The sequence below is a fragment of the Hypanus sabinus genome, chromosome 11 (assembly GCF_030144855.1).
Source record: "Hypanus sabinus isolate sHypSab1 chromosome 11, sHypSab1.hap1, whole genome shotgun sequence".
Lineage (NCBI taxonomy): Eukaryota > Metazoa > Chordata > Chondrichthyes > Myliobatiformes > Dasyatidae > Hypanus > Hypanus sabinus.
This window is the reverse complement of record NC_082716.1, coordinates 108028452-108040733: the sequence shown is the minus strand read 5'-3', so window position 1 is coordinate 108040733 and position 12282 is coordinate 108028452. Positions and strand designations below refer to the sequence as shown.

The window sequence follows — 12282 nt, the reverse complement described above, 5'->3', positions numbered from 1 at the left end:
CCTTCCCCCCGATGCCCTGAGCTTTGATTTTACCCACCAATCTTCTATGTGGGACCTTATCAAATGCCTTCTGAAAATCGAGGTACCAAACCAGCTAAAAAGCAAATCAAAACCACCTGAACACTAATCCCTACAACCTACACAATGTCCATTTCGCTCCATCTTCCTCACTCCATGTGCCTATTCAAACCTCTAATAAAAGCCTCTAATGTATTTGCCTTTACCACCATACCAGGTAGCACATTCCAGGCACCTACCACTCTCTGAGTAAAAAACTTAACCCTCACATCCTCCTCCAGTGTTAAGGATCCAGCCTTATATTAATCCGAAAGGAGACCAATCATGACACTACGTGCCGGACAAGAAGGCTGATGTCTGGTGCAACACACTAGGAAGGAAGCAACCTTACAGGAAGTCCAGGATCCAACTACACAAGGCATGGCGAAGGCCAAGGTCTCTCAGCTTCTTCTCAAGCCTAGAGGGAATTATGATCTTGTAGTCCAAAAACAGCATTCTCACATTAGCATTCTTCTCCAAATGTGTAAGATGGTGTGTAGAGCTGTGGGTGCCACTTTCAACAGTGCAAATGACGCCATGAGTTCACTTTACCCATGAAGTTCTCAGGCACATCTTATTCTTGTCAGCATCAAACAGTGTCCCAACTAACACTAGAAATGCTAGATAGTGTAGTAATCAGCGCTATTACAGCTCATGGTGTCTGAATCGGGGCTCATTTCTGACGCCCTCTGTCAGAAGTTTTATGTCTTTTCCATGCGCACATGGGACAGCTAGCGAGGTCGATGGGTGGGTTGGTTAGTTAGCTGGTTGGCAGCCAGGTAGGTGGGTATGCAGAAAGATAGCTGGGTAGTGCAACTTGTTGGGCCTGTTCTGCACTGTATTCTACCTCTAAATCAGGGATTCCCAACCCTTTTTATGCCATTAAGCAAGGCATCAGTGGACCCCAGGTTGGGAACTCCTGATGATCCAACTAAATAAACAAATATACAGCAGAGTGCTGCCTGTTGCAAGCACCAAGGAGTGACCCTTTTAAAGCCAGGTTGGTCAATGATGCAACATTAAATACAACAAAGCAAAAGTTGGGAAGATAGAGGATTGGGAAGTTTTTAAAGACCTACAAAGAGCAACTAAAAGTCATTAGAAAGGAAAAGATGAAGTATGAAAGCAAATCATATCAAAGTGGATAGTAAAATTTTTTCAAGTATGTTAAAAATAAAAGATGAGAGTAGATATAGGACCACTAGAAAGTAAGGCAGTAGAAATAATAATGGGGGACAAGGAGATGGCTGATGTACTAAGTGAGTATTTTTGCATCTGTCTTCACTGGATGACACTAGCAGTATGTCTGATGTTGTGTGCGGAGGAAGAGAAGTGGGTGCAGTTACTGTTGCAAGAGAGAAGGGGCTCAAAAAGCTGAAAGACCTAAAGGTACATAGTTCACCTAGACTGGAGGAACTGCACCCTAGGGTTCTGAAAGAGGTAGCAGTAGAGATTGTGGTGGCATTAGAAATGATCTTTCAAAAATCATTGGACTTTGCTATGGTGCCAGAGGACTGGAAAATTGCAAATGTTACTCCACTCTTTAAGAAAGTAGGAAGGCAGCAGAAAGGAAATTGTAGATCAGTTAGCCTGACCTCAGTGGTTGGGGAAATGTTGGAATCAATTGTTGAGTTCAATTGGTGACACAGGACAAGATAGTAAAAAATCAGCATGGTTTCCTTCAGAGGAAACCCTGTCTGACAAACCTGTTGGAATTCTTTGAGGAGATTACAAGTAGGATAGATAAAGGGGATACAGTGGATGTTATATATTTGGACTTTCAGAAGACCTTTAACAATGTGCCACACATGATGTTGCTTACTAAGTTAGAGCCTATAGTATTACAGGAAAGTTACTAACATGGTTAGAGCATTGGCTGATTGGTAGGAGGCAGCAAGTGGGAATAAAAGGATCCTTTCCTGGTTGGCTGCCAGTGACTAGTGGTATTCCGCAGGGGATGGTGTTGGGACCGCTTCTTTTTATGCTGTATATAAATGATTTAGATGATGGAATAGATGGCTTTGTTGCCAAGTTTGTAGATGATACGAAGATTGGTGGAGGGGCATTTAGTGTTGAGGAACAGGTAGGATGCAGAAGGACTTGGGCGGATTAGGAGAATGGGCAAGAAAGTGGCAGATGAAATACAATGTTGGAAAATGCATGGTCTTGCGCTTTGGTAGTAGAAATAAATGTGCAGTCTATGTTTTAAATGGGAAGAAAATCTAAACATCTGATGTGCAGAGGGACTTAGGAGACTTTGTGCAGAACACCCTGAAGGTTAACTTGCAGGTGGCGAAGAAGGCAAATGCTGTGTTAGCAATCATTTCAAGAGATCTAGAATACAAGAGCAAGGATGTGATTCTGAGGCTTTATAAGGCACTGGTGAGGCCTCACCTTCTGTGTTATGAAGTTTTGGGCCCTTATCTTAGAAAAGATGTGCTGGCATTGGAGAGGGTCCAGAGGAGTTTCACAAGGGTGATTCCAGGAATGAAAGGGTTATCATACGAGGAACATTTGATGACTCAGCGTCTGTACTCGGTGGAATTCAGAAGCATGACGGGGGGGATTGCATTGAAACCTTTTGAATGTTGAAAGGCCTAGACAGAGTAGATGGGGAAAGGACATATCACATGGTGGGAGAGCCTAGGACAAGAGGGCACAGCCTCAGGTTAAAGGAGTGCCCTTTCGAAACAGATGCGGAGAAATTTGTTTAGCAAAAGGGTGGTGAATTTGTGGAGTTTGTTGCCACATGATGCTGCAAAGGCCAGGTCGTTGGGTGTATTTAAGGCAGAGAATGATAGGTTCTTGATTGGACATGACATCAAAGGTTACGGGCAAAATGTCCGGGAACTGAGGCTGAAGAGGGGAAGAGAAAAGGATCAGCCATGATTGAGTGGTGAAGCAGACTCGATGGGCCAGACAGCCTAATTCTGCTCCTATGTCTTATTGTCTAATGGTCTTAAGTGCATCACTAGAGGTACTGGGTAGAATCCTTTCTCTCTTCCCTGCCATGGTAACTGTAGAGTTGTGCTACAAAAGTACAAACAGAGTGGCATCAAAAATTGAGGCAGCATGTTTGTGTAATGCTATAGAACTTCAGACACCCAACTGCTGACTGCCCGGAGTTTGTATATCCTTCCTGTGACTGCGTGGATTTCCTCTGGATGCTCCAGTTTCCTCCCACATTCCAAAGATAAACAGGTCAGTAGGTTGATTGGACACATGGGTGTGTAATTGGTATCATTGGGCTGGAAGGGCTGTTACCATGCTGTATCTCTACATAAATTATCATAATCAATCTAGCCCTTAATTGTCAATTTCATAACTAAATAAAGACTTGCACTGTATTGTACAAGCGTGGACAGTTCTAAAATTTGATCCTGTTATAATTACTATTCTATAGATTTGCTGAGTATTCCCACAGGAGAATGTATCTCAGGGTTCTATGTGGTGACAAATATGTACTTTGAAAATAAGATTTACTTTGAACTTTTAACAATCTAGTTAGCGTTCCAATAACTCTAACTATCAGACATTGGATCATTGACTTCCCCAGCAATCTTTCAAACACTCGCAGACCCAAGTGATGCACCATCAATAACTCACACTGAGACGTAAGGCGAGATATCGGCTTTTATTGACTGGAAGAAGGAACCAGGAGTGAGTGTCCATCATACTATGACCTGGAGACTGAGGCCGAGCGTCAGGCCTCAGATCGCTTTTATACAGGGGCCTGTGGGAGGAGCCACAGGAGCAGTCAGCAGGGGGCGTGTCCAGATAGGCACATAGTTCACCACATTCACCCCCCCTTTGTTTGAAAGAGTTCCCATGCGGCGAAGTTTCTTACAAGTCAAGTCTATCAGGTGGTCGAATCTGTCGCTGCGATCTACGTAGCACCGGCTGTGATCGCATGGATGCCGGCAACATTGGTGATTGCACAGTGGACGGAGGTTGCGCGTGTTCCTGCCCACTAGGCGCCGGTGATCCCTCACACATGTGCGAGGCGCCTGGTATAAATGCGTACGAAACGCCCAGTATACAAGTGTCGTGAGGAGTCTGTGTAGGGCCTGGTGAGCACGGTGTCACCTCTGGTGCAGGGTTCACAGTTACCGGAGAGCCTTCAGGGTAGTGGTCTGCTGCACCTGCGGGTGCCAGGTCGCGGATGGAGACCGTGTCCTCCCGCCCATCAGGTAAGACCACGTAAGCATACTGGGGGTTCGCATGTAGAAGGTGAACCCTCTCTACCAGCGGGGAGTATTTATTGCTCCTCACATGTTTCCGGAGCTGCACTGGCCCCGGGGACGTCAGCCAAACTGGTAGGCTGGTCCCAGTGACAGACTTCCTGGGAAAAGAGAATAGGCGTTCGTGAGGGGTGGCATTGGTGGACGTACATAACAGAGAGCGGATAGAGTGCAGTGCCTCAGGGAGGACCTCCTGCCATCGAGAGACCGGCAACTCTTTTGACTTAAGGGCTAAAAGTGTGGCCTTCCACACTGTGGCATTCTCCCGCTCCACCTGGCCATTACCCCGGGGATTATAACTCGTGGTCCGACTGGTAGCAATGCCCCTAGCTAGCAAGTACTGGTGCAGCTCCTCACTCATAAAGGAGGACCCTCTATCACAGTGGATATAGCAGGGATACCCAAACAGAGTGAAGAGCTGGCGCAGGGCTTTTATGATGGACGTGGCAGTGGTGTCGGGGCAGGGGATGGCAAAGGGGAACCGTGAGTACTCGTCGATAACACTGAGAAAATAGACATTGCGGTCAGTGGAGGGAAGGGGGCCCTTAAAGTCAACACTCAGTCGTTCAAAAGGGCGGGTGGCCTTGACAAGTTGTGCCGTGTCAGGACGGTAGAAGTGCGGTTTGCACTCAGCACAGATTTGGCAGTCCCTGGTCATCGTCCTGATGTCCTCCAGGGAGTATGGCAGGTTCCGAGCTTTCACAAAATGGTAAAATCGGGTGACCCCCGGATGGCAAAGTTGTGCATGAAGGGTGTACAGCTGGTCGAGCTGTGTGCTAGCACATGTTCCCCGGGATAGGGCATCAGGGGGCTCATTGAGTCTGCCAGGCCGGTACAGGATATCATAGGTGTAGGTGGAGAGTTCTATTCTCCACCGCAAAATCTTATCATTTTTGATTTTGCCCCGCTGTTGGTTGCTGAACAGGAACGCAACCGAGCGCTGGTCGGTCAGCAAGGTGAACCTTTTGCCAGCAAGATAGTGCCTCCAGTGCCTAACAGCCTCCACTATGGCCTGGGCTTCTTTCTCCACCGCGGAGTGCCGAATTTCGAAGCCTTGGAGGGTGCGAGAAAAGAATGCTACTGGTCTGCCTTCCTGATTGAGGGTAGCAGCCAGAGCGAAATCGGAGGCATCACACTCCACTTGGAAGGGAGCGGTCTCGTCCACGGCATGCATCGTAGCTTTAGCAATGTCCTCTTTAATGCAGCTGAAGGCCGCGCGGGCCTCAGCAGAGAGGGGAAACGAGGTAGACTTGATCAGGGGGCGGGCCTTGTCTGCGTAATGGGGGAACCATTGGGCGTAATAGGAAAAAAAACCCAGGCTCCGTCTGAGGGCCTTGAGAGTGGTGGGAAGAGGGAGTTCTAACAGGGGGCGCATACGTTCGGGATCAGGGCCAGTAACCCCGTTTTCCATGACATACCCAAGTATAGCAAGGCAGGTGGTTCCAAACACACACTTGTCCCTGTTATAAGTAAGGTTCAGAGCTGCGGCCACTTGGAGAAATCGTTGGAGGTTGGTGTCATGATCTGGCCTGTCGTGACCACAGATGGTGATGTTATCCAGATAGGGGAATGTGGCCTGCAGTTGGTACTGGTCCACCATCCAGTCCATTTCCCTCTGGAAGACAGAGACACCATTCGTGACACCAAAAGGGACGCGCAGGAAGTGATAGAGCCTGCCGCCCGCCTCGAAGGCGGTGTAGGGGCGGTCCTCTGGGCAGATGGGGAGCTGGTGATAAGCGGATTTCAGATCTATTGTCGAGTACACTTTGTACTGAGCTATCTGGTTGACCATATCTGTGATGGGGGGTAGGGGGTACGCGTCAAGCTGCGTAAACCTATTGATGGTTTGACTATAGTCCACCACCATTCTATTTTTCTGCCCAGTCCGAACAACAACCACCTGGGCCCTCCAAGGGCTTGAGCATGGCTCAATGATCCCCTCCCTGAGCAGCCGCTGCACCTCCGACTGAATGAAGGCCCTGTCCCCCGCGCTGTATCTCCTGCTTTTAGTTGCCACAGGTTTACAGTCGGGGGTCAGGTTGGCGAACAGTGGTGGGGGAGGGATCTTGAGAGTGGAGAGGCTGCAAGTGTCGGTAGCGCAGCTGTCGGCCTGGTTCTGGATGGGATGTGTGTGCCCGTGTGTGTGTGTGGTCAGTAGCGGGGTATGTGAAGAAGTCCCACAAAACTGAGGATTCCGGACAGTGAGTGGTGGGAGGGGCCCGTCGTATACCATAGTCACACTTTCGAGATGGCTCTGGAAGTCCAGCCCCAATAGCACAGGTGCGCACAGATTAGGCATGACCAGCAGTTCAAAGTCCCGATATTCTGTGCCTTGCACCACCAAAGTCGCTACACAACCCGCCCGGATGTCTGTGGACTGCGACCCAGAAGCCAAATGGAACCTCCGACTTACCGGCCGCGTTGCAAGTCCGCAGCGTTGCACTGTGTCCGGGTGAATAAAACTCCCAGTGCTGCCCGTGTCAAACAGGCATCTAGTCCAATGCCCCTCCACCTGGATGTCCATCATGGACCTTGCAAGCTGGTGTGGGGCGCTTTGGTCGAGAGTTACAGTGGCCAGAGTTGAATCGCCGTCGGGGTACCCGGTAAGCATCGGAGGGCCGGGGGCGGGGCATGCTGACGTCGACAAAGATGGCCGCTCACATCCGGGGTACCCGGTCAGCATCTGAGGGTCGGGGGCGGGGCGTGCTGGCGCCGACAAAGATGGCCGCTCACATCCGGGGTACCCGGTAAGCATCGGAGGGTCGGGGGCGGGGCGTGCTGACGTCGACAAAGATGGCCGCTCACATCCGGGGTACCCGGTAAGCATCGGAGGGTCGGGGGTGGGGCGTGCTGACGCCGACAAAGATGGCCGCTCACATCCGGGGTACCCGGTCAGCATCCGAGGGTCGGGGGCGGGGCGTGCTGACGTCGACAAAGATGGCCGCTCACATCCGGGGTACCCGGTCAGCATCGGAGGGTCGGGGGCGGGGCGTGCTGACGTCGACAAAGATGGCCGCTCACATCCGGGGTACCCGGTCAGCATCGGAGGGTCGGGGGCGGGGCGTGCTGACGTCGACAAAGATGGCCGCTCACATCCGAGCATGCAAGATGGCGGCCCCCACGTTTCACCCGCAGCGCTGCACTCTGCTCGAGGTTGAGACTTACAGACCTTGGCGAAGTGGCCCCGCTTTCCGCAGCTGGAGCAGGTCGCTTCTCGCGCTGGACAGCGTTGTCGAGGGTGTTTTTTATGGCCGCAGAAATAACAAAGCACAGGCATCTGACGGGCTGCCGCTGTGGTCGGGTTCGGGGAGCTCATGGAATCGCGACTGGCAGCGGCGATTTCGCTCCCGGGAGCCGGCGGTGGCGGGGTCTGAGGAGTCCATGGAACCAGCGGGGAATCGCGCGACTGGACAGCGTCAGCATTATGCAAAGCAGCTTCCAGAGCGTTGGCCGTCTCCATCGCCAAGCTTAAGGTAAGGTCGGCATTTTCCAGCAGCCGCTGGCGCATGTACACTGACCTCAGTCCCGTCACAAAGGCGTCTCGCACCAGCAGCTCCGCATGCTGTTCTGCCATGAGCGTCTTGCAGTCGCAAGCTCGGACGAGTGTCTGTAGTGCTCGGAGAAACTCAGCGCACGATTCGCCAGGCCGCTGTTGCCGGGTAGCTAAACGATGTCTTGCGTAGACGGTGTTCACCGGCCGCAGGTACTGTCTTTTGAGGGCGTCCAGTGCCCCATCGTAGGTCGGCAAGTCCCGGATAATGGAGTAAACTTTAGGGGTGACCCTCGAGAGGAGAATTCTGTGCATAACGGCGGGTTCAGTTGCACGAACCTCCTCCAAGTACGATTGGAAGCATGCAAGCCAGTGTTCAAAAGCGAGAGCTGCTTCAGGGTCTTGAGGGTCCAAATCCAACCTTTCCGGATGTAAAACGGTTTCCATGTTTTAAAAATTCCAGTCAATAAAATTGATGCACCATCAATAACTCACTCTGAGACATAAGGCGAGATATCGGCTTTTATTGACTGGAAGAAGGAACCAGGAGTGAGTGTCCATCATTCTATGTCCTGGAGACTGAGGCCGAGCGTCAGGCCTCAGATCGCCTTTATACAGGGGCCTGTGGGAGGAGCCAAGGAGCAGTCAGCAGGGGGCGTGTCCAGACAGGCACATAGTTCACCACACCAAGGCTTCAGTCATTGGGCCTCAACCTTTGGACTTTCAATCTACCCTGCACTTGCCAATGACAATGAAATGAAATCCCAAATTCTGGGCCTTAAACTCGGGTCTCACTGCCTTGTGTGCCTGGAATGTCATTGGCCCTCGTGCCTCCTGTCTGCACAGAACTCCACTGCCAGAAAATGCTGCTGATCTATTCTCATTTACCTTAGGGTGGGGACCACCATCCTTTGTCCTCTCTGGTCTGCCAGACTGACATTCAACCTCAGGAACTATGTAAGTAAATTCCACACATTTATTTATTTAGAGATACAGCTCGGTAATAGGCCCTTCCAGCCCAACAGGCCGTGCCACCCAACTACACGCATGTGACCAATTAACCTACTAACCCATGTATCTGGATTGTGAGTGGAAACTGGAGCACCTGGAGGAAACCCACGCAGTCATGGGGAGAACGTGCAAACTGCTTGCAGTGACCCCAGGTTGCATTACTGATGATCTGTACCAGTGCACACCCGGTTCATTAAGCCAATTACAGTTGGACCACGTTCAGGAAAGGCACGGCCCAGATTAAAGTGGCTCCACTACCCTATCTGCCACAGCCCCACATACCTCACAAACTAAACTCCACAACTTTATATCTCCCAGCCACACATGTACATCCACCAGCCCTACCCTCAAACCTAATCCTCAGTACCAAGGGGGCGCACACCACCACTAACCCTAGGTGCACCTCATTTAAACATGGCCACACCCTTTCGAACCCAATGATGTGTGAGGAGGAGGAGGAAGATCCAATAAAGACAAGTGTTGGATGTGGTTAATGAAGGTGTGGGCCAGATGAAAGTGGCAGGGTTATGTGACACTGATTCTGGTAGACAATAGCTATCAGACATTGGATCTTTGACTTCCCCAGCAATCTTGCAAACACTCGCAGACCCAAAGCTTCAGTCATTGGGCCTCAAGGAGCACTACAGGGGTGATTCTCCCACTACCTACATACTCTCAACCCTGACTGACCAAACAAAATTGTTATGGAAACGGCAATGAGGAATCCTTCTGCATTTGAGTGTGACAGAATACCCGAGTCTCCACCAGGGCTTTCGTGACTGATGCTGGTGGGAACCAGAGGGAGCCACTGACATGATGAAGGAAGCCCCGAACACCACCGGAGATGGAGGAGCTTCATTGCTGCTCTAAATGCTGGCGGTGTAATGGGCAGTCAGTCAGTAAGTAATGTTACTGTGTACAACAGGCTGTCCTGAAATACACACCAACTAGTCTGGCATGGTTTAATAAATTATTGTAAGAAATTGCTTATAGGTACTGACTTTAATATAAATGCTTGTGGTCATGAGTTTTGACAAGTTAGGTTTTATTTATTTAGTGTAATCAGTAAATACACGTCTTGACTTATTAAAATTTAATGTGGTTTTCCATCACCTTGTCTGAGATGCTGAAGTGTTGGAATGGACAGTAGTTTTGATGGACTGTCGATGATGGTCTCTGCAAGATTTGCTGTTGCTTACATGGTGGTGGTGGGGGGGGGGGTTGATGCCTTTGCTGGGGCAAGTGGGGGGAAGGGGAGGGTTGATGATTTTGCTGCTGCTTGTTGGGGGAGGGAGGCTTTGGGGTTCTAACGTTTTCTGTCATTCATTCTTTGGGTTTTTCTGTTTTGTGGATGTCTGTGAAGAGTAAGAATTTCAGGTTGTATACTGTATACACTCTATTAAATTGAAACATTGAACCATAACTCTTTTAAACATTAATGGATTTACAGCTTAAACAGAGCAACCACCCATCTCACTGTTGCCATGGGAACATCTCATGTTTTTCTGTGTGACCAAATAGGGAAGTATCATCACTTTAAGTGTTAAATGTGTTTAAAGAATATTTAATACAAATATTATGATAAATTCAATACACAGACAATAAACAACATGTTGATTATAAAGTGAAATTTTAATAACAACAGTGGTTTGAAAATATCCTGTGGTTCCTGAATAACTGACACAAGATATACATTTTTTTTAATATCAGGGCCACATCAGCAGATGAAAGATTTGTGTTTTTTTTCCACATTTACATCGAAGCAGAGTGAAATATGTCGTTTGCCTCAATGACCATCGCAGTCAGTGGATGAGCTAACACCCACACCTCACGAAGCCTAACCTGTATGTCTTTGGTTTGTGGGAGGAAACCAGAGCACCTGGAGGAAAGTCATGTGACGACAGGGAGAATGTCCAAACTCCCTGCAGACAGCAGTGGGAAATGAAGCAGGTCACTGGTGCAGTAATAGCATTATGCTGTTGTGCTACACATTAATGTTCCTGAGGATGTCAACCTCTGTTTACTGACCAGAGCCATTTCAACACTCAGTCTGGGATTGCTGACTCTGGGACACTGTTGTGTGCGCTGCTTCATTCGCTGTGTCGCCGAGTGAACTGATGCCCTTTTGAGACACGTCATCAGTTTAGATGTCAGGTGATGTCAGGACACTGATAGAATAATCAACAATCTTGTAAAGAAAGCTTTTGGCACATTGGCCTTCATAAATCAATGTATTGGGTACAAGATTTGGGCTGTTATGTTAAAGTTGTACAAGATGTTGTTGAGACCTAATTTGGAGTATTGTGTGCAGATTTGGTAACCTAACTACAGGAAGGATGTAAACAAGTTGGAAGTACAGAAAATATTTACAACTATGTTGTCAGGTCTGGTGGACCTGAGATACAAGGGAAGTTTGAATAGCGAAGGACTGTGTTCCTTTGAATGTAAAAGATTGAGAGGAGATTTGAGAGAGATGTACAAAATTATGAAGAGTATATAGTGGCTTTTTCCACTGAGGTCGGGTAGGACCACAACCGGAGGTCAATGGGTTAAAGGTGAAAAGCTGAAGGGGAATGAAGGGAAACTCCTTTACTTAGAGGGTCATGAGAACCTGGAATTAGTTGCCAGCACAAATGCATGTGGGCTGGATTTCAACGTTTGGATATGTCCATGGACAGTAGGGATATGGAGGAGTATGGTTTTGGTGCAGATCGATCGGAGTAGGCCGTTTAAATGGTTTTAGCATGGACTAGATGGGTTGCAAGGCCTGTTTCTGTGCTGTACTTCTATATAAATCTAATCTCCATTATTGTTTCATCCTCCTGATGTGAACCTGAGACACAGGTCTCTAGGCTCTCCCACTTTCAACTTCCTGCATGGTCTGAATAGACCTGTGATGTCTGAGCAGTGTATCTCTGCTTCAGCAGACGTTTGCACCTGTAACAATTCTGCTGGTGAGTGGTCTGGGCATACACTGCATCACTTTATACAGGTGAGCTGTCTTGTGCCGGGGGGCATCCCTATTCTTGTGCAGAACAGGTATCTACTGACACGTCACAGTCCCTTTGCTCCTGGGGGACCACAATTTGCTCCTGGGAGCATCCCTGTCCACCAAGAGAAGCAAATGTGTTTCTGCTCAATGATTCCTCACAATATCTAGCTACTGCTGTGTGACCAAGGTCAGAGATCTAGTTTGATCAACAGAGACAGGAGGACAGTTGTCTCCACATTAGCTGTTACCATACAAGAAAGTGCACACAATGTCCAGAGTGAAAGGGGTGAGCAGGGCTCCACAGACTCTCCATAGGGTGCAGGAAGATACACTCTTCCACCCTCCTTGCTATCTCCTGAATTCTGTCAACTAGCCTGATGGAGATCTCACCAACTCAGTATGCATCACTAATCAGTTTCCGCAAGAAAACATCTCAAGTAGCCCTCAGTGTGTGACACACACTGCAAGCCCATCAATGTGGAAAGGTCTCG

The 12282-nt window shown here is 49.0% G+C and overlaps 1 protein-coding gene across 1 annotated transcript in view; it reads left to right on the top strand.

Moving 5' to 3' along the window:
* The window catches only part of LOC132402265 (cytochrome P450 2C38-like), a 265261-nt gene that overhangs the window by 252838 nt on the left and 141 nt on the right, over positions 1-12282 (top strand). The window lies entirely within an intron of this gene.